This window comes from Microcebus murinus, chromosome 15, assembly GCF_040939455.1.
Source record: "Microcebus murinus isolate Inina chromosome 15, M.murinus_Inina_mat1.0, whole genome shotgun sequence".
NCBI lineage: Eukaryota > Metazoa > Chordata > Mammalia > Primates > Cheirogaleidae > Microcebus > Microcebus murinus.
The window spans coordinates 64,690,282-64,708,640 of NC_134118.1; the positions used below are offsets into that span (position 1 = coordinate 64,690,282).

The 18,359-nt window shown below is 37.2% G+C and overlaps 1 pseudogene; it reads right to left on the reverse strand.

Annotated features, from left to right (window-relative positions):
• Window positions 1–17,717: 17,717 nt before the first annotated feature.
• On the reverse strand, window positions 17,718–17,868 carry LOC142876738 (uncharacterized; annotated as a pseudogene).
• Window positions 17,869–18,359: the final 491 nt, after the last annotated feature.

The following is an 18,359-nucleotide window of genomic DNA, read 5'->3' on the forward strand; positions in this document are numbered from 1 at the left end:
CTAGCCTGGACAACAAAGTGAGACTCTGTCTCAAAAAAAAAAAAAAAAAAAAAGAAGACACAGCAGTGAACTCCTTCCCAGAGGAGCACTTTCTCCATGGGGGCCTCTGATTCACTGCACACTGTTCCCAGGGGTGCCTGGCGACACCCCAAACTCTGAAGGCTGATGACAATCCGATTCAGGAATATCTGTCACCCACCCCCATGCTTGTGGAGGAAGCATTGGCTCTAATGCCAGAAACTCAAATTAGCTTTTGATATTTAACGTCATTTAATCTTGTCTGTTTACTTATGTAAAGTAACCGTGACTTTCTCAGTTTTAAGTACGCATTAAAGTACATTTTGTACTTGCTGGAAGATTGGTATCTCTTGAAACACATCATTTGAAGTAATTTTAGACTCATTTTCTTCCCACATCAGGCTGCCAGCAAGCCCTGCTGTTCCTGTCACGAAACTTCCAAGGCACCCTCATCCTTGCACCTTCACCACCAATGGGCTAAATTCAAAAATGCACCCTGACTTTTGTGCGTATAGCAAGGGGTAGGTGGGCAGACCAGAGAAAGTGAATCACCCCTTGAAGTTTCGTCTGAGAGGCTCACTCATTTTAAAGTTCTTTTGAGTGGCGTATCTGATGGGTCCTACCCTCAGAAAGAAAGAACGTTTTCTACTTTGTTCCCACCGTGGAACCTTAAATAAAGACTAGCGAAACTTTATTAGAGAAGGCAAGTAGGGAGAAGAGAGTGATTAATATGCTCAATTGCAAAGGGATTCCAGCGAGCTGTAACGTTTGAGTATGTGTGTAGCTTTTTATTTTCCCTTGATGTACAATCAGGTTTACTAGTTCTCGATATTAACATTTACACGCCAGCGGTAGTACCAACACATTTCACATTCATTTGCAAGTTCGCTTTCAATCCAGTATCTCTCTAGAAAAGGGAATCAAATCTTGCTAAAGAATACAAACCATAGCTCATAAACCAGAATTTTATATTTTTGACAGAAACTAAAGGGAAGAGGGAGAGACGAGAACTCAAGGTTTGCTAAGCACGTATGATGGGTGCTCCAACAAATATTTCATTACTTCCTTCTCACTACAGCCCTGAAGATGGAAATCATCCCCATTTTATGGATGAGGACACTGAGCTTTGAGAGAATATGAATATTTCCTAAATTTAGCCAACTGGTCCTGCCAGGGGAGGGTGGAGCTTGCATGCAAACCTGGCCTATCTGCCCCCCAAGTTAGTGTGCTTTTCCCATTCTGCCAGATTGGCCACGGGAAGGTACCACACCACAGGTCTGTCTGTCCCCAAGTCACGGCTGTTCCTGCTGGCTCTCCAGAGGTGTCCGGACATGCATTTTCAACAGGGACAGTGTTGCTCTTAAGGGGTCAAGAATTGGTTCTTGGGAAGAGGCAGAAATCTTGCTCTCGTTGTTAAGCACTTACGTAGTACAGGAACAGAGATATGCAGTACACCTGTGCTATTAAAATTTCACAGGGGAGGATGATTACAAAAAAAATAGTCTAAAAAAGGCTGCTTGTAGGGGCGATAGTGATGAAAAGGTGGAGAGACACCGGGCAAGGGGAAGCGTAGAGGGTTGCTGAATCTGCCGTGGGTCTGGGGCCATAGCGGGGAATGACCTGGAACCCCAGGCACCTCCCACTCCTTCTCGCCCTTTCTGAGCATGGAGGTTCAGAGAAGGCACAGATCGCAGCCAATAAGGAGACTCTGTCGCTAGAGCTCCATCTTGACCTTTTGTTCTCCCACGCCTCTTTAGGAACTTTACTGGTGGATTTGTCTCACACACAACGACGGCAAAAAGGCTTCAAGGACATGAACAGTAGCTCCTTCCCTGAGCAGCTTGGGGACGCCTGACATGGGAACAGTCTGTAGAGCAAAGGTGCAAAGACCCTTCCATGCACCCAATGCGCGGAGCCCCCAGGGACCCTATTGGTTCTGGTCTCATGTGGCATTTCCCAGCTGCTCTCATGTCATTGGCACCAAGGGAGGGGGAGGTTGAAGGCTTTTCAGAACACAAAACTCATCTTTACGTATACCTAAAGATGCCTCCACCACAGTGGGATTTCAGGCTTTACTCCTGCGAGCTCAGAGGTCTACCTTGTCACTCCTACAGGGAACTGCGGAAGTGGCCGCAATGACTAAATTCTTTCATGCAACTTCTCTGCTCTTGACAGAGCAGAACTCGGACAGGCACCCTCTGGAATAATGGTCCTGCTCAGCTCTCATTTTATAAATGACTTCCGCTGTCGTCCTAGATCAGATTTAAAAAAAAAAAAAGACAAAAAATGAAAACTAAAGAACAGGTTCCAATATCCCACGTGCCATCACTGCATTGTGACTGGGCATGGCCGTGTTTTTACTAACTTTTGTTTTCATCTTGAAGGAGGGAAAGGACTGCTAAGATTGGGATAAAGGAAGAGCTCTGCTAATAGTAGGAGGAAAACTATACATTTAGGTCACTCACTAACACACTTAAAAGAAAATGTCTCCAGTGACCATAAATAATTGGATTTCTTGCAGGGGCACACAATGCTTCAGATAACTCCTTCCCCCTTCATCTGGGTTTTTGATACCTGGTAGGAGGGAGTGGGGGAGAGACACTTCACAGCGGATGGAGGTAGATAAAAGGGGAAGATCTGACAGTAGCCATTATTGCCGTGCCATATCATTTACCTCAGCCAGGAGTCACTAACACGCCGGGTCACCCCTGGGGTCGAGGGCAGGTTTACACAGCCACGGAGGGTGGCTTGCTGGCTGGGGGCACACATCAAAGTGTGACAAGAAACATGAGAAGAGGATTTGTTCAGGCTCGGAGATCTAGACAACAGTGCTTTCCTCGCAATACTCTGCCACTGTGGTGGACGGGGTGCTGTACGTTTCAACATCAACTCTTTCCGAGCTTTTGAGAAGGAGCAACACAACCAAAAGTTGGGTGAAATATCTTGTTTCTTTAGAAGTGAGCTCTTCCTAAAAATTTATTGTTTCACTAATGTCTTCCTCTGTACCAACTCCAAATTTGAAATAGAAATCCCCCCTTTTATGGTGGCAAAATATACATAACATACAATTTACCATTTTATGGTATTTTCAGTTCAGTGGCATTAAGCACATTCCTACTGTTATGCAGCCATCACCACCATCCTTCTCCAGAACTTTTTCATCTGCCCCAACTGAACCTCTGAAACCACAAAACAATGACCCGTCATTCCTCCCTCCTCGCAACCCCTGGTAACCGCTGCTCTGTTTTCTGTTTCTATGAATTTGACTATTTCTAGGTACTTTATATAAGTGAAATTATATTGCATGAGGTGTTTATTCTTTTGTAACTGGTTTATTCCACTTGACACGATGCCTTCAACATTCATCCCTGTTGAAGCAAGTATCAGAATTTCATTTTCTCCCCATTTTTTGTGCTAAAATATACATAACATAAAATTTATCATCTTTATCATTTTTAAGTGTACAGTTCAGTAGTATTAAATACATTCATCAGGGTGTGCAACCATCACTACTGTTCATCTCCATAACTCTTTTCACCTTGTAAAACTGAAACTCTGTACCCATTAAACAAGAACTCCCCATTCTCTCTTCCCCCACCTTTGGCAACCAGATCTACTTTCTGTCTCTATGACTTTGACCATTCTAAGTACTTCATATTAGTGGAATAACACACTTTTTGTCTTTTTGTGACTGACTGATATCACTGAGCATAATGTGGTCAAGGTTCATTCATGATGTAGCATATGTCAGAATTTCCTTCCTTTTTATGGCTGCGTATTATTCTAGTGTATGTTTATATCACATTTTGCTCAGCCATTAATCCTTTGATAAATGGACACTTAAGTTGGTTCCAAATTTTAGTTATTGTGAATAACATTGCTATCAACATGGGTATACAAATATCTCTTTGAGACCCTGCTTTGAATTCTTTCATTACTCAGAAATATAATTGTTGCATCATATGGTAATCTATTTTTAATTTTTAGAGGAACTGCCATACTATTTTCTATGGTGATTGGAACAATATGTGGTTCTAATTTCTTTACATCCTCATCAACACTTGCTATATTCTGTTTGTTTGATAGTAGCCATCCTAATGAATGTGAGGTGGCATCTCATTGTTTCTATTTGTATTTCCCTAATCATTAGTGATGTTGAGCATCTTTTCATGTGCTCATTGGCCATTTGTGTATCTTCTTTTGTGAAATGTCTATTTAAGTCCTTTGCCCAGTTTTGAATTGGGTTGTTTGTTTTTTGTTTTTGTTGTTGAGTTTTAGGAATTCTCTACATATTCTGATATTAGTCCCTTATCAGATATATGGTTTGCAAATAATTTATTCTATTCTGAGGGTTGTGGTTTTACTCTGTTGATATAGGTTTCTGATGCTCAAAATTTAAAAATGTCCTAAGCACTGTAAAGATGTTGCTTCACTATCTTCTGGCTTTCATAATTTCTGACAAGAAGTCTGCAGTCAATTTTATCTTTATTCCCTTGTATATAGTGTCTTTTATTCCCTGGCTGCTTTTTTAGGATTTTCTTTTTTTCCTTAGTATTAGTAAATGTGTTATCATGTGCTTTGGTGTGGATTTATTTCTGTCTATTCTGCTTGAACTTCTCTGGGATTCCTGAATCTGTGAGGTCATATTTTTCACCAAACTTTATTTGGCCATTATATCGTTAAATATTTTATTTTTTTTCCAATTTCTTTTTGGGATTTCAATTACATGTGTGTTACACCACAGAGTACTAACCTTTTGATAATTGTTATTTTCTTTTGTGCTTTTAAACATTGTTTCTAATATTATGTCTTCATATTTACTGATCTTTCTTCTTCTGTGCTTAATTTTCTATTAATACCATCTAATAAATGTTTTCATTTCAGATATTGTATGTTTCATAACTGCAAGTTTTATTTGGTTCTGTTTCTTTCTTCATTGTATTTATATTTTCCTTTATATCCTTGAAAATATTTATCATAGCTGTTTAAAGTTCTTATCTGCTGATTCTATCGTCTCTGTCATTTCCCAGTCTGTTTCTGTTGACTGATTTTTCTTCTGCTCCCTGGCAAGTCCAATAATTATTTTTCCTCTCGGATGCTGGACATTTTGAATTTCTTTTTTTTTTTTTTTTTTAATTATTTTTTTTATTTTGGTATATTATGGGGGTACAGATTTTAAGGTTTCAATAAATGCCCATTTCCCCCCCTCCCCCCAAAAGTCTGAGTCTCCATCATGACCATCCCCCAGATGGTGCACATCTCACTCACTATGTATGTATATATATACCCGCCCCCCTCCCCCCTCCCACCTGCCCAATACCCTATTACTGTAGCACCTATGTGTCCACTTAGGTGCTACTCAGTTAATACCAGTTTGCTGGAGAATATATCTGGTGCTTGTTTTTCCATTCTTGGGATACTTCACTTAGTAGTATGGGTTCCAGCTCTAACCAGGAAAATATAAGGTGTGCTATATCACCATTGTTTCTTAGAGCTGAATAGTACTCCATGGTGTACATATACCACATTTTATTAATCCATTCTTTGATTGATGGGCACTTGGGCTGTTTCCACAGCCTTGCAATTATGAATTGTGCTGCTATAAACATTCGAGTGCAGGTGTCTTTTTTGTAGAGTGTCACTGGATCATTTGGGTAGATGCCCAGCAGTGGGATTGCTGGATCAAATGGTAGATTCACTTGTATCGCTTTAAGGTATCTCCATATTGCTTTCCACAGAGGTTGAACTAGTTTGCAGTCCCATTGAATTTCTTTTAAATGTGTTGAAATTTATTTTGGCAGGTAGGTAAGTGACTTGGGGTTCAGCTTAATCTTTTGGGGGCTTGTTTTAGCCTTTGTTAGGGCAGATCAACAATAGCCCTTACTCTAGGTCTAGTTTAGCTTTATATCTAAAATATCGCCCAATGGAGAATGTCCTGAAGGCCCCAGATATTAATGAAGGTTTTCAATACTGGCTGGCATGTTTGTGACTATCTCCCAGCCCAGTGTGAACTCTGAGAATTGTTCCCCAGTAGGACTTTGCCATGGATGTTCTGTTATTCAGCAATAGACTGAAGGGCATCCCTATGCTAATTCCTGTGTGTCTTTATCTGCACAGATCCTACTCCTCAATATTCTGCTTGGCAAATTCCTGCTACTAAGGCCTCCCTTATCTCCCTTAATGAGATCACTATATATTGCTTGTTGTGTTAGTCTGTTTTGTGTTGCTATAAAGGAATACCTGAGGCTGGATAATTTACAAAGAGAAGAGGTTTATTTGGCTCACAGTTCTGCATGCTGTACAAGTACGGCACAGCATCTGCTTCTGGTGGGGGCTTCTGGGAGCTTCTATTCAAAGTGGAAGGCGAAGGGGGAGCAGTTGTGTCACACAGCAAGAGAAGTAGCAAAAGACGGAGGAGGAGGTGCCAGGCTTCTTTAAACAACTATTTCTCACATGAACTATTAAGGTGAGAACTCACTCATTGTCACAGAAGTCATTCATGAGGCATCTGACCCCATGGCCCAAACAACTCCCACCAGGACCCGCATATAGCACTGACTGGGGTCGAATTTCAACATGAGATTTGGAGGGGCCAAACATCCAAACCCTATTACTTGGCTTCTCTCTTCCTGTAGCATGGTCCAAAAAGTGCCTCTGGGCAGAAGGTTGAAGTAGGAATTACTGTGTTTTTTCCTTTCTATCCCAGATCAAAGGCCTGTGAAGCCTGTTGTTCAGTGTCTACTTTTGATACAAAGTTTCATTTTGATATGAAATGTTTCATACATCGGGTTCAGTTTCCTAGCTATCTACAGCAAGAGTAAGGCCAGTGCTAGTTGTTCCAACAGAATTCAAAACGGAAGTCTTCCAATAGCCCTTTAACTCATAGCGCTGATTCTACCCTCATAACTCTCCTATTCATTTTTCCATCCTATCCTTCCATCCTATCCGTCCTATCCTTCATAACTCTCCTATCCATAACTATCGTATCCATCTCCTATCCAACTCTCCTATCCATTTTTTCACGTACCTTCCAGGGTTATCATCTGAAAACATAAGTCAGATCATTTTACTTCTTTCTCCCAATATCCCAAGCTGGTTTCCCATCTTACTCAGAGTAAAATCTGAAATCATTATTGTTGTTGAAGTCCCTCCATTGTCTGGCCCCGGGGTGCCTCCTCGTCCTCACTGCCTGCTCCTGCCCGGTTCACACTGCGCAGCCATCTGCTCTCCTGGCTGCTTGTGCACAGCGGGCCTGGGAGCTCAGCACTCGCCCGCCCAGGGCCGGGGTCTGTCTGCACGGACGTGCTTGACTCACCCGCTCTCCGTAGCCCTCCATTCACGCGTCCACTCCTCACAGAGAGTTCTCTGGCCACTGCCTTTGAAATCCCTGCACTTCCTGTTCCGTCCCTGCCCTGCTTCATCTTCCTTCACAGCATTTCGGACCCCCCAGCACAGTCTATATGCGTTTACTGTCTGTCTCCCCCAACTAGACTGTAAGTTCTAGAGAGCAGGGGCCTTGTTTTGCTCACCGCTCTATCCTGAGTGCCTAGCTCAGTGAGCATTTGCTGAGTAGTGTTTAAATGAGCCACGAAGGAATAGCGGAAATTCTGTTTTCAATTCAGAGCCCGAGTCTGAGGCGACTCAACCCCCACAAAGGGATTTAAAGTGTCTTCCTGTCACTGTAGCTTGTGGAGTAAAGGTGACCACTCAGAAAGATCACTGACAGAATGAAAGATTCAGGGGGCGATAGGGAGATGGGGGAAGGGGAGGGGAGAGAGAGAGAGAGAGAGAGAGAGAGATGCCAGGCCAAATAAACAGAAGTGTAGAGGAACTAGAAGCTCTAGATAATATCACAGAACTTTACTGAGCCTTCCTTGCAGTTGTGTCTATCGATGTTCAAGTTAACGGTAAGTGCACAAAGTTCTCACTCGGAAGTGAAGGTATGTCATTCTTGTCAAATCTTTTTTTTTTTTTTTTTTTTTTGAGACAGAGTCTCGCTTTGTTGCCCAGGCTAGAGTGAGTGCCATGGCGTCAGCCTAGCTCATAGCAACCTCAAACTCCTGGCTCAAGCAATCCTCCTGCCTCAGCCTCCCGAGTAGCTGGGACTACAGGCATTCGCCACCATGCCCGGCTAATTTTTTGTATATATATTAGTTGGCCAATTAATTTCTTTCTATTTTATAGTAGAGACGGGGTCTCGCTCTTGCTCAGGCTGGTTTCGAACTCCTGACCTTGAGCAATCCGCCCGCCTCGGCCTCCCAGAGTGCTAGGATTACAGGCGTGAGCCACCGCGCCCGGCCTTGTCAAATCTTTTTGTAACCCTCCCTAGGTGCCAGGCGAGAGAGCTGCTGTAGCACAGTGCTATGTAAAGACCCTGGGCTGAGTGGAGCTGACTGGCCATCACGGTTGGGGCTGCATGTTCAGAGTGGAACAGCTGGGAGCAGCATCAGTCATGAAATTATTCAGACTTAGTCTCGCAGGTGTTCCTCAATAAGTGCTACATATTTACTTTGTTTGCTTTTAGTTTCCTCTTTTAAGGGCTAATTATTAACTTCGTAATGGGGTTTCTGGTGTGATTAACTACCAGTTAAAAAAACATTTTTGCAGCTTAGGCATTTTCATGAACTTGCCTTTCATATATTGCATTTCAGACTAGATACAGGGTTGTTTTGTTTTGTTTTGTTTTGTTTTGTTTTGAGGCAGAGTCTCACTCTGTTGCCCTGGCTGTGGCGTCAGCCTAGCTCACAGCAACCTCAAACTTCTGGGCTCAAGCGATCCTGCTGCCTCAGCTTTTCAAGTAGCTGGGACTGCAGGCATGCACCACCATGCCCGGCTAATTTTTTCTATGTATTTTTAGTTGGCCAATTAATTTCTTTCTATTTTTAGTAGAGATGGGGTCTCACTCTTGCTCAGGCTGGTTTTGAACTCCTGACCTCGAGCAGTCCACCTGCCTCGGCCTCCCAGAGTGCTAGGATTACAGACATGAGCCACCGCACCCAGCCTAGATACAGGTTTTAAAAGAAAGTTTTTAGTGTTGGTAGACCTTCTAAAATTGTTTCTCATACAAATTTTCTTTCAGTCTTTAAAATAAAAACCAATAAAACTTTAAGGTACATGACTTTTTCAATTGTTCTTTACTTATTGTGGAAATTACATTGCATTTGGTCTTTAGCCAGAATATGTGTAAAATATGTCCAGTGGATATAATACCATTTACCTTTATTGTACTTATAGATCTTGGTTTAGGGGGAAAAACCGGATTTATTGACTATTACAAAGAATAAAAAATGGTTAAATTATTACTTGCCAGGGTTCTTCTTTCATTCCTTTTCTGGAGGAAAACTGTCAATTCAGAATTTCTCTTATGGGTCTCTGAGGCTAGTAACTTATTGACTACAGAAAATGTCTTGTTTTAAACTTATATGCATGTGAAATATCACCTCTTAAAAAGCCTCTAGTGTCATATAATGTACAACTTATGCAATAGCTGTAGGTAGATATAACTATATTTATAGAGATGCATGGAAATATATTTTTGGGCTTCTCCACACGTCTTTAAAAATTTTTCTTCTGAGGCCCATTCCCAGGGCTTTTTGTTTAGACTAAAGGAAAGATGACTATTTGGCCTTCGTTGACAGTCCTCATTATTTATGAGTTTCAGTCTAAAATTTACTCTAAAAAGCAAAATGTGCCTTTTCTCACCTGAGCATTAGAAAAGTCTCTATGACATTAAATATTTATAAGTTTTTGAAGATTGAGGAACTATATTTGTAGATTATTGCCTGAAAACAGGTAAACTGAGAATTTGGTTTTACCTTTGTAACTTTGACATAGTTGGTGCTATAGATATTTGATGGAATTCTACTGTCTGTGATAATGAAATCATGATTCAAGGTTACTGGTTTTTTTAGGGCACACAGGAAGAAAGGCAAAATGAATCTATGCTGTGTTTTTTTGATTTGCAACCATAAAGCTCTGCTGTGAAACTGTAGGATCAGGCATTCGTTTATGCAAAAATGTGTATCTAGCGGCAGCTAATCCCTCTCTAATGTCACCTTATTTCACAGAATATTAATATTAGGAAATATAGTTGCATGTGGCTTTATATTGGATTCTGACTATCTAAGCCTTTTTGGTCCATAAACAAATAAAAAGGATTTTAAGACTGTAATGTAATTTCAGCAATCCTGGAAACTTTCTAGTAATAAGAATACATATTCAAAAGCATTCACCTTTCTTGTCTATTCTCAGATATTTTAAAAATAGTCCTCCCTGAGAATCCTAGACTGTTTCAAAATGCCTCTGGGCACATGCCAAATGCTAGTGGGAAAACCGGAGGTTTTTCCACTTTCTCATGATAGAAAAAGGAACCTTAGGACTTCTCGTTAATAGAAACTTGCCAAGTGTCTGGTGCCATGGGAATTGGCTCAGTCAGCCTTGTGCACATGGACCAAATCTGCCTGTACAGACAGAATTAAATAAAAACAGTTAAGGAAGAAATACTGAGAATGAGGATCAACATTTACTTACCATAGATTTGCTTGGAAAAATGAACTTTAGTCTATTGTCACTGTGAGATTGTTATCATTCTTTAAATGTTTGGTAGAATTCACCAGTAAAGCATCTGGGTCTGGACTTTTCTTTGTGGGAAGTTTAAAAAATATTTATTGCTAATTCAATCTCTTCACTTGTTATAGATGTATTTAGATTTTCTAATTCTTCTTGATTTGGTTTTACTAGAAATTTGTCTATTTCATCTAAGTAATTTATTAAGATGCAGTTGTTCATAATGTTCCCTTATAATCCTTTTTATTTCTTTAGGTTTGGTAGTAATGTCCCCTTTTTCATTTCTGATTTTAGTAATTTGAGTCTTCTCTTTGTTTCCTGGTCAGTCTAGCTAAAGATTTGTCAGTTTTGTTGGTCTTTTCAAAGAACCACCATTTGATTTCATTAGTTTTCTGTTGTTTTCTTATTCCTCATTTCATTAATTTCTATTCTAATCTTTATTATTCCCTTCTTTCTATTTGTTCTATGTTTAGGTTGCTCTTCTTTTTCCAACCTCTTAAGGTGGAAGTTTAAGTTATTGATTTGAGATCTTTCCACTTTTTATATAGGCATTTAATAACTATAAATTTCATAGGGAGAATGGCACTTCTGACACCTTGACCTTGAACTTCTAGCCTTCAGAACTGTGAGACAATAAATTTCTCTTTTTAAGCCACTCAGTTTATGGTATGCTGTTATGACAGCCCTAGCAAACTAATACATACCTGTGATTTTTCTCTTTGCCCACTGGTTATATGAGAATGTGCTGTTTAATTCCATATGTTTGTGAGTTTCTCAAATTTCTCTCTGTCATTGTTTTCTAAGTTTATTCCATTGTGGTCTGACAAACATATTATTTAAATGATTGCAACCATTTAAAATTTACTGAGGCTTGTTTCATAGGCTAGCATATGTTCTATTCTGGAGAATGAGGAGAATGTATATTCTACAGTTGTTGCACGTAGAATTCTATAGATGAATGTTAGGTCTATTTGGCTTATATTGTTGTTCAAGTATTCTATTTCTTTGTTAACCTTCTGCCTAGTTTCTGTCCATGATTGAAAGTAGGGTATTGAAGACTCCACGTATTATTGTTTAATTGTCAATTTTTCCTTTTGTCTTAGTTCAGGCTGCTATAACAAGGCTTTAGACTGGGTGGCTTATAAACAACGGACATTTATTCATTACAGTTCTAGGGGCCGAGATCAGGGTGCCAGCAGGGCCAGGCTCTGGAAAGAGCCCTTTTCCAGGGTGCAGATGTCCAACTTCTTGTGTCCTCAAGTGGCAGGAAAAGAGTGAGCTTGCACTCTGGAGTCTCTTTTATAAAGCACTAATCCCATTCATGAGGACTCCACCTTCAACACCTAAATTATCTCCCAAAGGCCCTACAGCCTAATACCATCACACTGGGGGTTAGAATTTCAACATATGAATTTGAGGAGGACAAAAGCATTCAGTCTATAACACCCTTCATTTCTGTCAGTTGTTGCTTCATGTATTTTGAGGCTTTCTCATTAGAGTGTATGTTTATAATTGTTATATCTTCCTGATGGATTGACATTTTTATCATTATAAAGTGTTCTTCTTTTTCTCTAGTAACATCTTTTGTTTTAAAGTCTATTTTGTCTGATGTTAATTTAGCCACTCCAGCTTTATTATGGTTGGTGTTTACATGTTTTTTTCCCCCATTTTTACATGTTTCTCCATCTTTTTACATTCCATCTCTTTTACTTTCAGTGTATTTTTATCATTATATCTAAAGTGTGTCTCCCATAGACAGCAGACATTTGGATCATTTTTTAAAAAAATTCAGTCTGACAATTTCTGATTTTTGATTAGATTACTTAATCCATTCATATTTAATTATTATTGATATGGTTGGGTTTATGTCTGGTGTTTTATTTTTTTTGTTTCTTTATCTCTCATGTCTTTTTTCTCTATTCCTCCTTTACTACTTCATTTTGCAATAAGTGAATATTTTCTTGTGTAACACTTTGATTCCTTTCGTGACTATATTTGCTATTTTTTTTGTTATAATTTTCTTAGTGATTAGTCTAGGGCTTATGATATACAGGTTAACTTGTCAGAGTTACTTCAGATTCTACATCAGACTTGTACTAACTTAGTTTCAATGAGACATATAAACGTTAATTCTCTATAGCTCCATTTCCTTTCCTCCTCCTTTTTGTGCTATTATTATTATACATTTTGTATCTTTAAAAGCATTGTTATAAGTATTATAATTGTTATAATTATTATAACATATAATTTTATGGATTTGAAAGAAGCTGGGAGAAGAAAGGAGAACAAGTATATATTTGTAGCATTTGTTATATTAATCTTCCAATTTATCTTTTCTGGTTCTCTTCATTTGTTCTTGTGGATTCAAGTTAACCATCTGGTGTCATTTCTTTACTCCAATACTCCCACCTGCATCTTTTGTGCTGTTACTGGCAAATACAGATTCTCCTCAACTTATGGTGGAGTTATGTCTCAATAAAACACATTAAAAATTGAAATTACTGTAAGTTAAAAATGTATTTCATACATCTAACTCCACAAAGATCACAGTTTAGCTTAGCCTACCTTAAACATGCTTAAAACACTTGCATTAGCATACAGTTAGGCAGAATCATCTAACACGAAGCCTATTTTACATATAATAAAGTGTTTAATATTTCATGTAATTTGTTGAATATTGTACTAAAGGTGAAAAACATGGTTATATGGGTACCATAATAAAATTAAAACATCATAAGTTGAGTGGTCACAAGTTGGTGAGTGTATATTAATCACATTTCTATATGTTATAGTTCCAACAATGTAATTATATACTTATTATTTTATACAATTGTTTCCTAAACCAGTAAAGAGAAAAAGGAGGAAAAATGTTTTTATGCCATCTTTTATAATTATATAATTAACTTTACTGTTATTCTTTGTTTTTTCATATGTATTAGAATTACTTTCTGGGATCACTTGTTTTCAGCCTAAAGAACTTCCTTTAGGACTTCTTGTTAGGTGGGTCTGCTGACAGCGAAGTCTAACAGTTTTTGTTTATCCAGGATTGACTTTACCCCACTTTCATTTTTGAAAAATGAAATACTTTCGATGGGTATAGGATTATTGGTTGACTTTTTTTTTCCCTTTGAGCCCTTTGAATATGTCTGCCCACTGCTTTATGGTCTCCATTGTTTCTGATGAGAAGTTCCTGTCAATCTCATTGAGATTTTCTTGGAAGTGATGTGTTGATTTTCAGTTGCTGCTTTCAAGATTTTCCCTTTGTCTTTGTATTTCAGCATTTTTCACTACAGTGTGTTTGTGTGTGGATCTCTTTGTACTTATCCTATTTGGAATTTGTTGAGCTTCTTGAATGTATAGATTAATGTTTTTCATCAACTTTGGGAACTTTTCAGTCATTATTTCTTTGAACGCTTTTTGGCTTCTTTCTGTCTCTGCTCTCCTTTTGGTATTCCCATTAATATATGTTGGAGCACTGAAAGGTATTCCATATTTTTCTGAGGCTCTATTTCTCTTTCTGTGCTCTTGGCTGCACCCACCTGGAGTTGAGTTTTCCTCATGATGAGCTGGAAGTGGAGAGGTGGGGTACATGTTTCAAATGTGCTCTAGCTATTCCTATGAGGTTTGGTAGATTTTCTTAAATAATGTTTCTTCATTGCTATATGCCTTTAGGACAATTTTTAGGGACTTTACATGTCTCCTTAAGGTATAATTTTTGTCAGTTATGCTTGTTTCACTTGGAAGTGAGTCTACTGAGCTCCTCACACTGCCATCCTGAAAATGAAATTCCCACAATATAGTTTTTAAAAATTTATTTTAAAAATTGTGATAAAATATATATAATGTAAAATGTATTATTTTAACCATTATTAAGTATATAATCAGTGGTTTTAAGTATATTCACTTTGTTGTACAACCGTCACTACCATATATCTCCAGAACTTTTTTCATCTTGCAAAACTGAACCTCTGTACCTATTGAACAATAACTTCCCCTTCTTCATCCCTCCAGGTTCTGGCAGCCATCATTTTACTTTCTGTCTCTGTGTATCTGACCACATAATTCATGTGAGTGGAATCGTACAGTATATGTCCTCTTGTGACTGGCTCATTTTGCATAGCATATAGCATAATGTCTTCAAGGTTTATCCATGTTATATGTCAGAATTTCTTTCCTTTTTAAGATTAAGTAATATTTTATATACATACATATATATATACATACACACATACCACATTTTGTTTATCTGTCAATGGACACTTAGATTGCTTTCACCTTTTGGCTATTGTGAATAATGCTGCTATGAACATAGGTGTACAAATATATTTTGAACCTGTGTTTTCAATACTTTTGAGCATATACCCAGAAGTGCAATTGTCAGATATAGTAATTTTATTTTTAATTTTTTGAGGAACTGCTATACTGCTTTTTTATAGTGGCTGCACAATTTTACATTCCCACTAACAGCACACATGGGATTTAATTTCTCCACATCCTTGCCAAGACCTGTTATTTTCTGTTTTGTTTTGTTTTCTGATATTAGCCATCCTAATAGGTAGGAGGTATTACTTTATTGTGGTTTGGATTTGCATCTCCCTAATGATTAGTGCTGTTGAGTATCTTCTCTCATGCTTATTGGATACTTGTATATCATTGGAGAAATGCCTATTCAAGTCCTTTGCCTATTTTTTAATTGGTTTTTTTATTGTTGTGTTGTAGAATTTTTTTATATATTCTGGATATTAATCCCTTCTCAGATATATGATTTTCAAATGTTTATTTCCATCTCATGGGTTGCCTTTTCACCTATGATAGTGTCCTTTGATGCACAGAAACTTTTAATTTTCATGTAGTAATTTTATTTATTTATTTTATTGCCTGTGTTTTTGGTGTCATATCCAAAAAAAATCATTACCTACAACATATTTATAAATATAGATCAGTGGGTTGGTAGGTAAATAGATAAATAGACAGATAGACACAATGTGGCAAAATATTAATGACTAGTGAATCTAAGTGAAAGATATATAGGTGTTTATTAAACAATCCTTCAACTGTTTTGCAGATTAGAATATTTTCAAAATAAGAATTGAGGAATCATTATAATTCATCAAGTTGAAAGAATAAAAGAAAATTCATAGAATCACTCAAAAGATGCAGAACAGCATTTGATAAAAGTCAAGATCCATTCTATGACTTAAAAAAACTTAGCAAATTAGGAATAGAAATAAATTTCCTTAATCTGATAAATGGTATTAAAAATGAAGCAAATACTACATTTAATAGTATAACATTAAGAGCTTTCCTTCTGAGATAGGGCAAGAGACAAAAATGCCTATTATTGCCTTTTCTCCAATAATTTACCGTAGGTGTTAGCTAATGCGACTAAGTAAGATGAAAAAGTGGAGGTACACAGTTTGGGAAGAAAGAAATAAAACTGTTATTATTTGTAGTCAGCATGATTTATGTATGTAGAACATCTAAAAGAATGTACAGATATACTGTTAGAATTAATAAGTACACTTATTAATATTGGATCTAAGATCAATTAAAAAATAAATTATACTCTATATATGAAAAATCAATAAAACTAATTTGCAAATTACCAATTATAATAGCATCAAAACCCAGCAAATATTTAGGAATAAAACTAATATGTTCAAGACACATATAAAAATCCATATTAATATTATCATATTATTAAATTAAGTTATTAATAATTAAACATTATTAAATGAAAAACCTAAATTAATTAATGGAAATACAAGGCTTGTATGTTTACTGTTTATAGATATACTTTGTTTTGTAAGACTTGATATTATAAAATGTTAATTCTTCCCAATCTGATCTATAGATTCTAAACAATCTAAAAGCCCAGAAATTTTTGTTGCAATTTATTCTAAAATGTGTGTGGACATGCAAAGTACCAATACATAACCAAACTCTAGAATGAGAAGGAATTATTCTACTCTGTAGGAATACTTATAAAAAAATTACAGTAATTGTAGCAAGTAGGTATTGGTACAAATGGATAAATAGACCAATGGAACATAATAGAGAGTCCAGAAACAGATCAACACATAAACAGACACTTGAATTTTATAAATGCAGAGACCTGGCAGAAAAACAGTCATTTCAATAAACGGTGCTAAATCTATTGGTATCCATTTCAAGAATAAAATAAAATAAAATTTCACTCTTACTGTATACTGTTCAGAAAAATCAATTCAAGGAGGATTGTACAATTGGGAAAGGTAAAATGGTAAAGCTTTTAGAAAATAACATAGGAGTATTTCTTCATAACCTGTGGGTAAGGAAATATTTCTTAGATAGGATGTAAAAGGCAGTAACATTAAGTCAAAAGATTGATAAATTGGGCAATATTAATAATAAGAATTTCTGTTCATCAAAATATCTTATTGAGGGAGTTCAAAAAGCTGCACAAAGGGAGAATGTTTACAATACTTATAACCACATAAAGAATTGTTTCCAGAATTTACACAGAACTCCTGCAAATCAATAAGAAAAAGATAACACACTGGAAAAGTGGACAAGAGTCTTGATTAGGCCGTTCACAAAAGAGGATATTTAAGGGGCCAACAAACATATGGAAAGATATACAGTCTCATTAGTTTTCAGGCAAATGCAAATTAAAGCCACAATGGGCTACAACCCACCAAAAAGGTCAAACTTAAGGCAGACACTACCAGGGGATAAGGAGGGATGTACCTGTAATTCCCATAAATGCCTAGTGGTCGCGTAAATTGGTGCAATCTCTTTAAAAGATTCTCATTATCTATTAATGTTGAAAAAATATATATACTCTCTAACCAGATAATTTTATTCCTAGCTATAGAACTAACAGAAATGCATACCCCATGAATAATCAAAAGATGTTAGCAATAAAGTTCTTACAGCATTAGTCAGCCAAAGCTGGAGACAACCAAAAAGCTCATCAACAAGAGAATGGATAAATAAATTGTGGATGTGTTCACTGGGTTAAAATTCATCAGCTGAACACTAATGATTTGAGTACTTTTCTATGCAGTGCACATTGCTATACTTCATGTATGCCCCATATGCTGTACATCAATAAAATAGTAGTTTTTGTTTTTAAAACCTAGTACTGGGGAACTGAGCAGAGTTTCAGCTGAAAGATGCAAATCACTACCACTTTGGGCCAAACGATCAAAATTTCCATTAATTTCATCATACGGCAACTTAAAAAAAATTAAGATTTTTTTCCTACCACACTTGATCTTAGCCAAAAGGCCAAGAAACAATAAGACTTTTTTTTTTTTTTTAAGAATAAACAAACTCTTTTAAAGGTTGCATCTGCATACTCTAAAGCTGCGAAATGATGACAAATGTCATCGGTCTTCACCTATGATCTCACATTCAGACACAATGATAATTGAGAAATATCGCCAATGAAGTGTCTTATCTTCCTTACTCATTTTTTGAACTCTAGGTTACTTTTCAAATTTGCAAATTACTGCTAAGCACATACTAGCATTAAGTCCATTAACATTCCTCATAACAAATGTCACAATGAATACGAAAACCTGTCCTCTTACCTAGAACATATGGTTTTAACAACAACAGTGATAATTTTTCATTTACCAGAGATGAACAGTTTGGCTTGTGTCTTTTTAATGAATTCAATCTGTTTCTGGTCCCCAGCTCGTATAGTATGTCTCTTTCTTTCTGAATGGCTCTCTAAGATGAAATGACAATCTGTAGATGTTTTCCTTTACCACCAAGGGTACTAATTT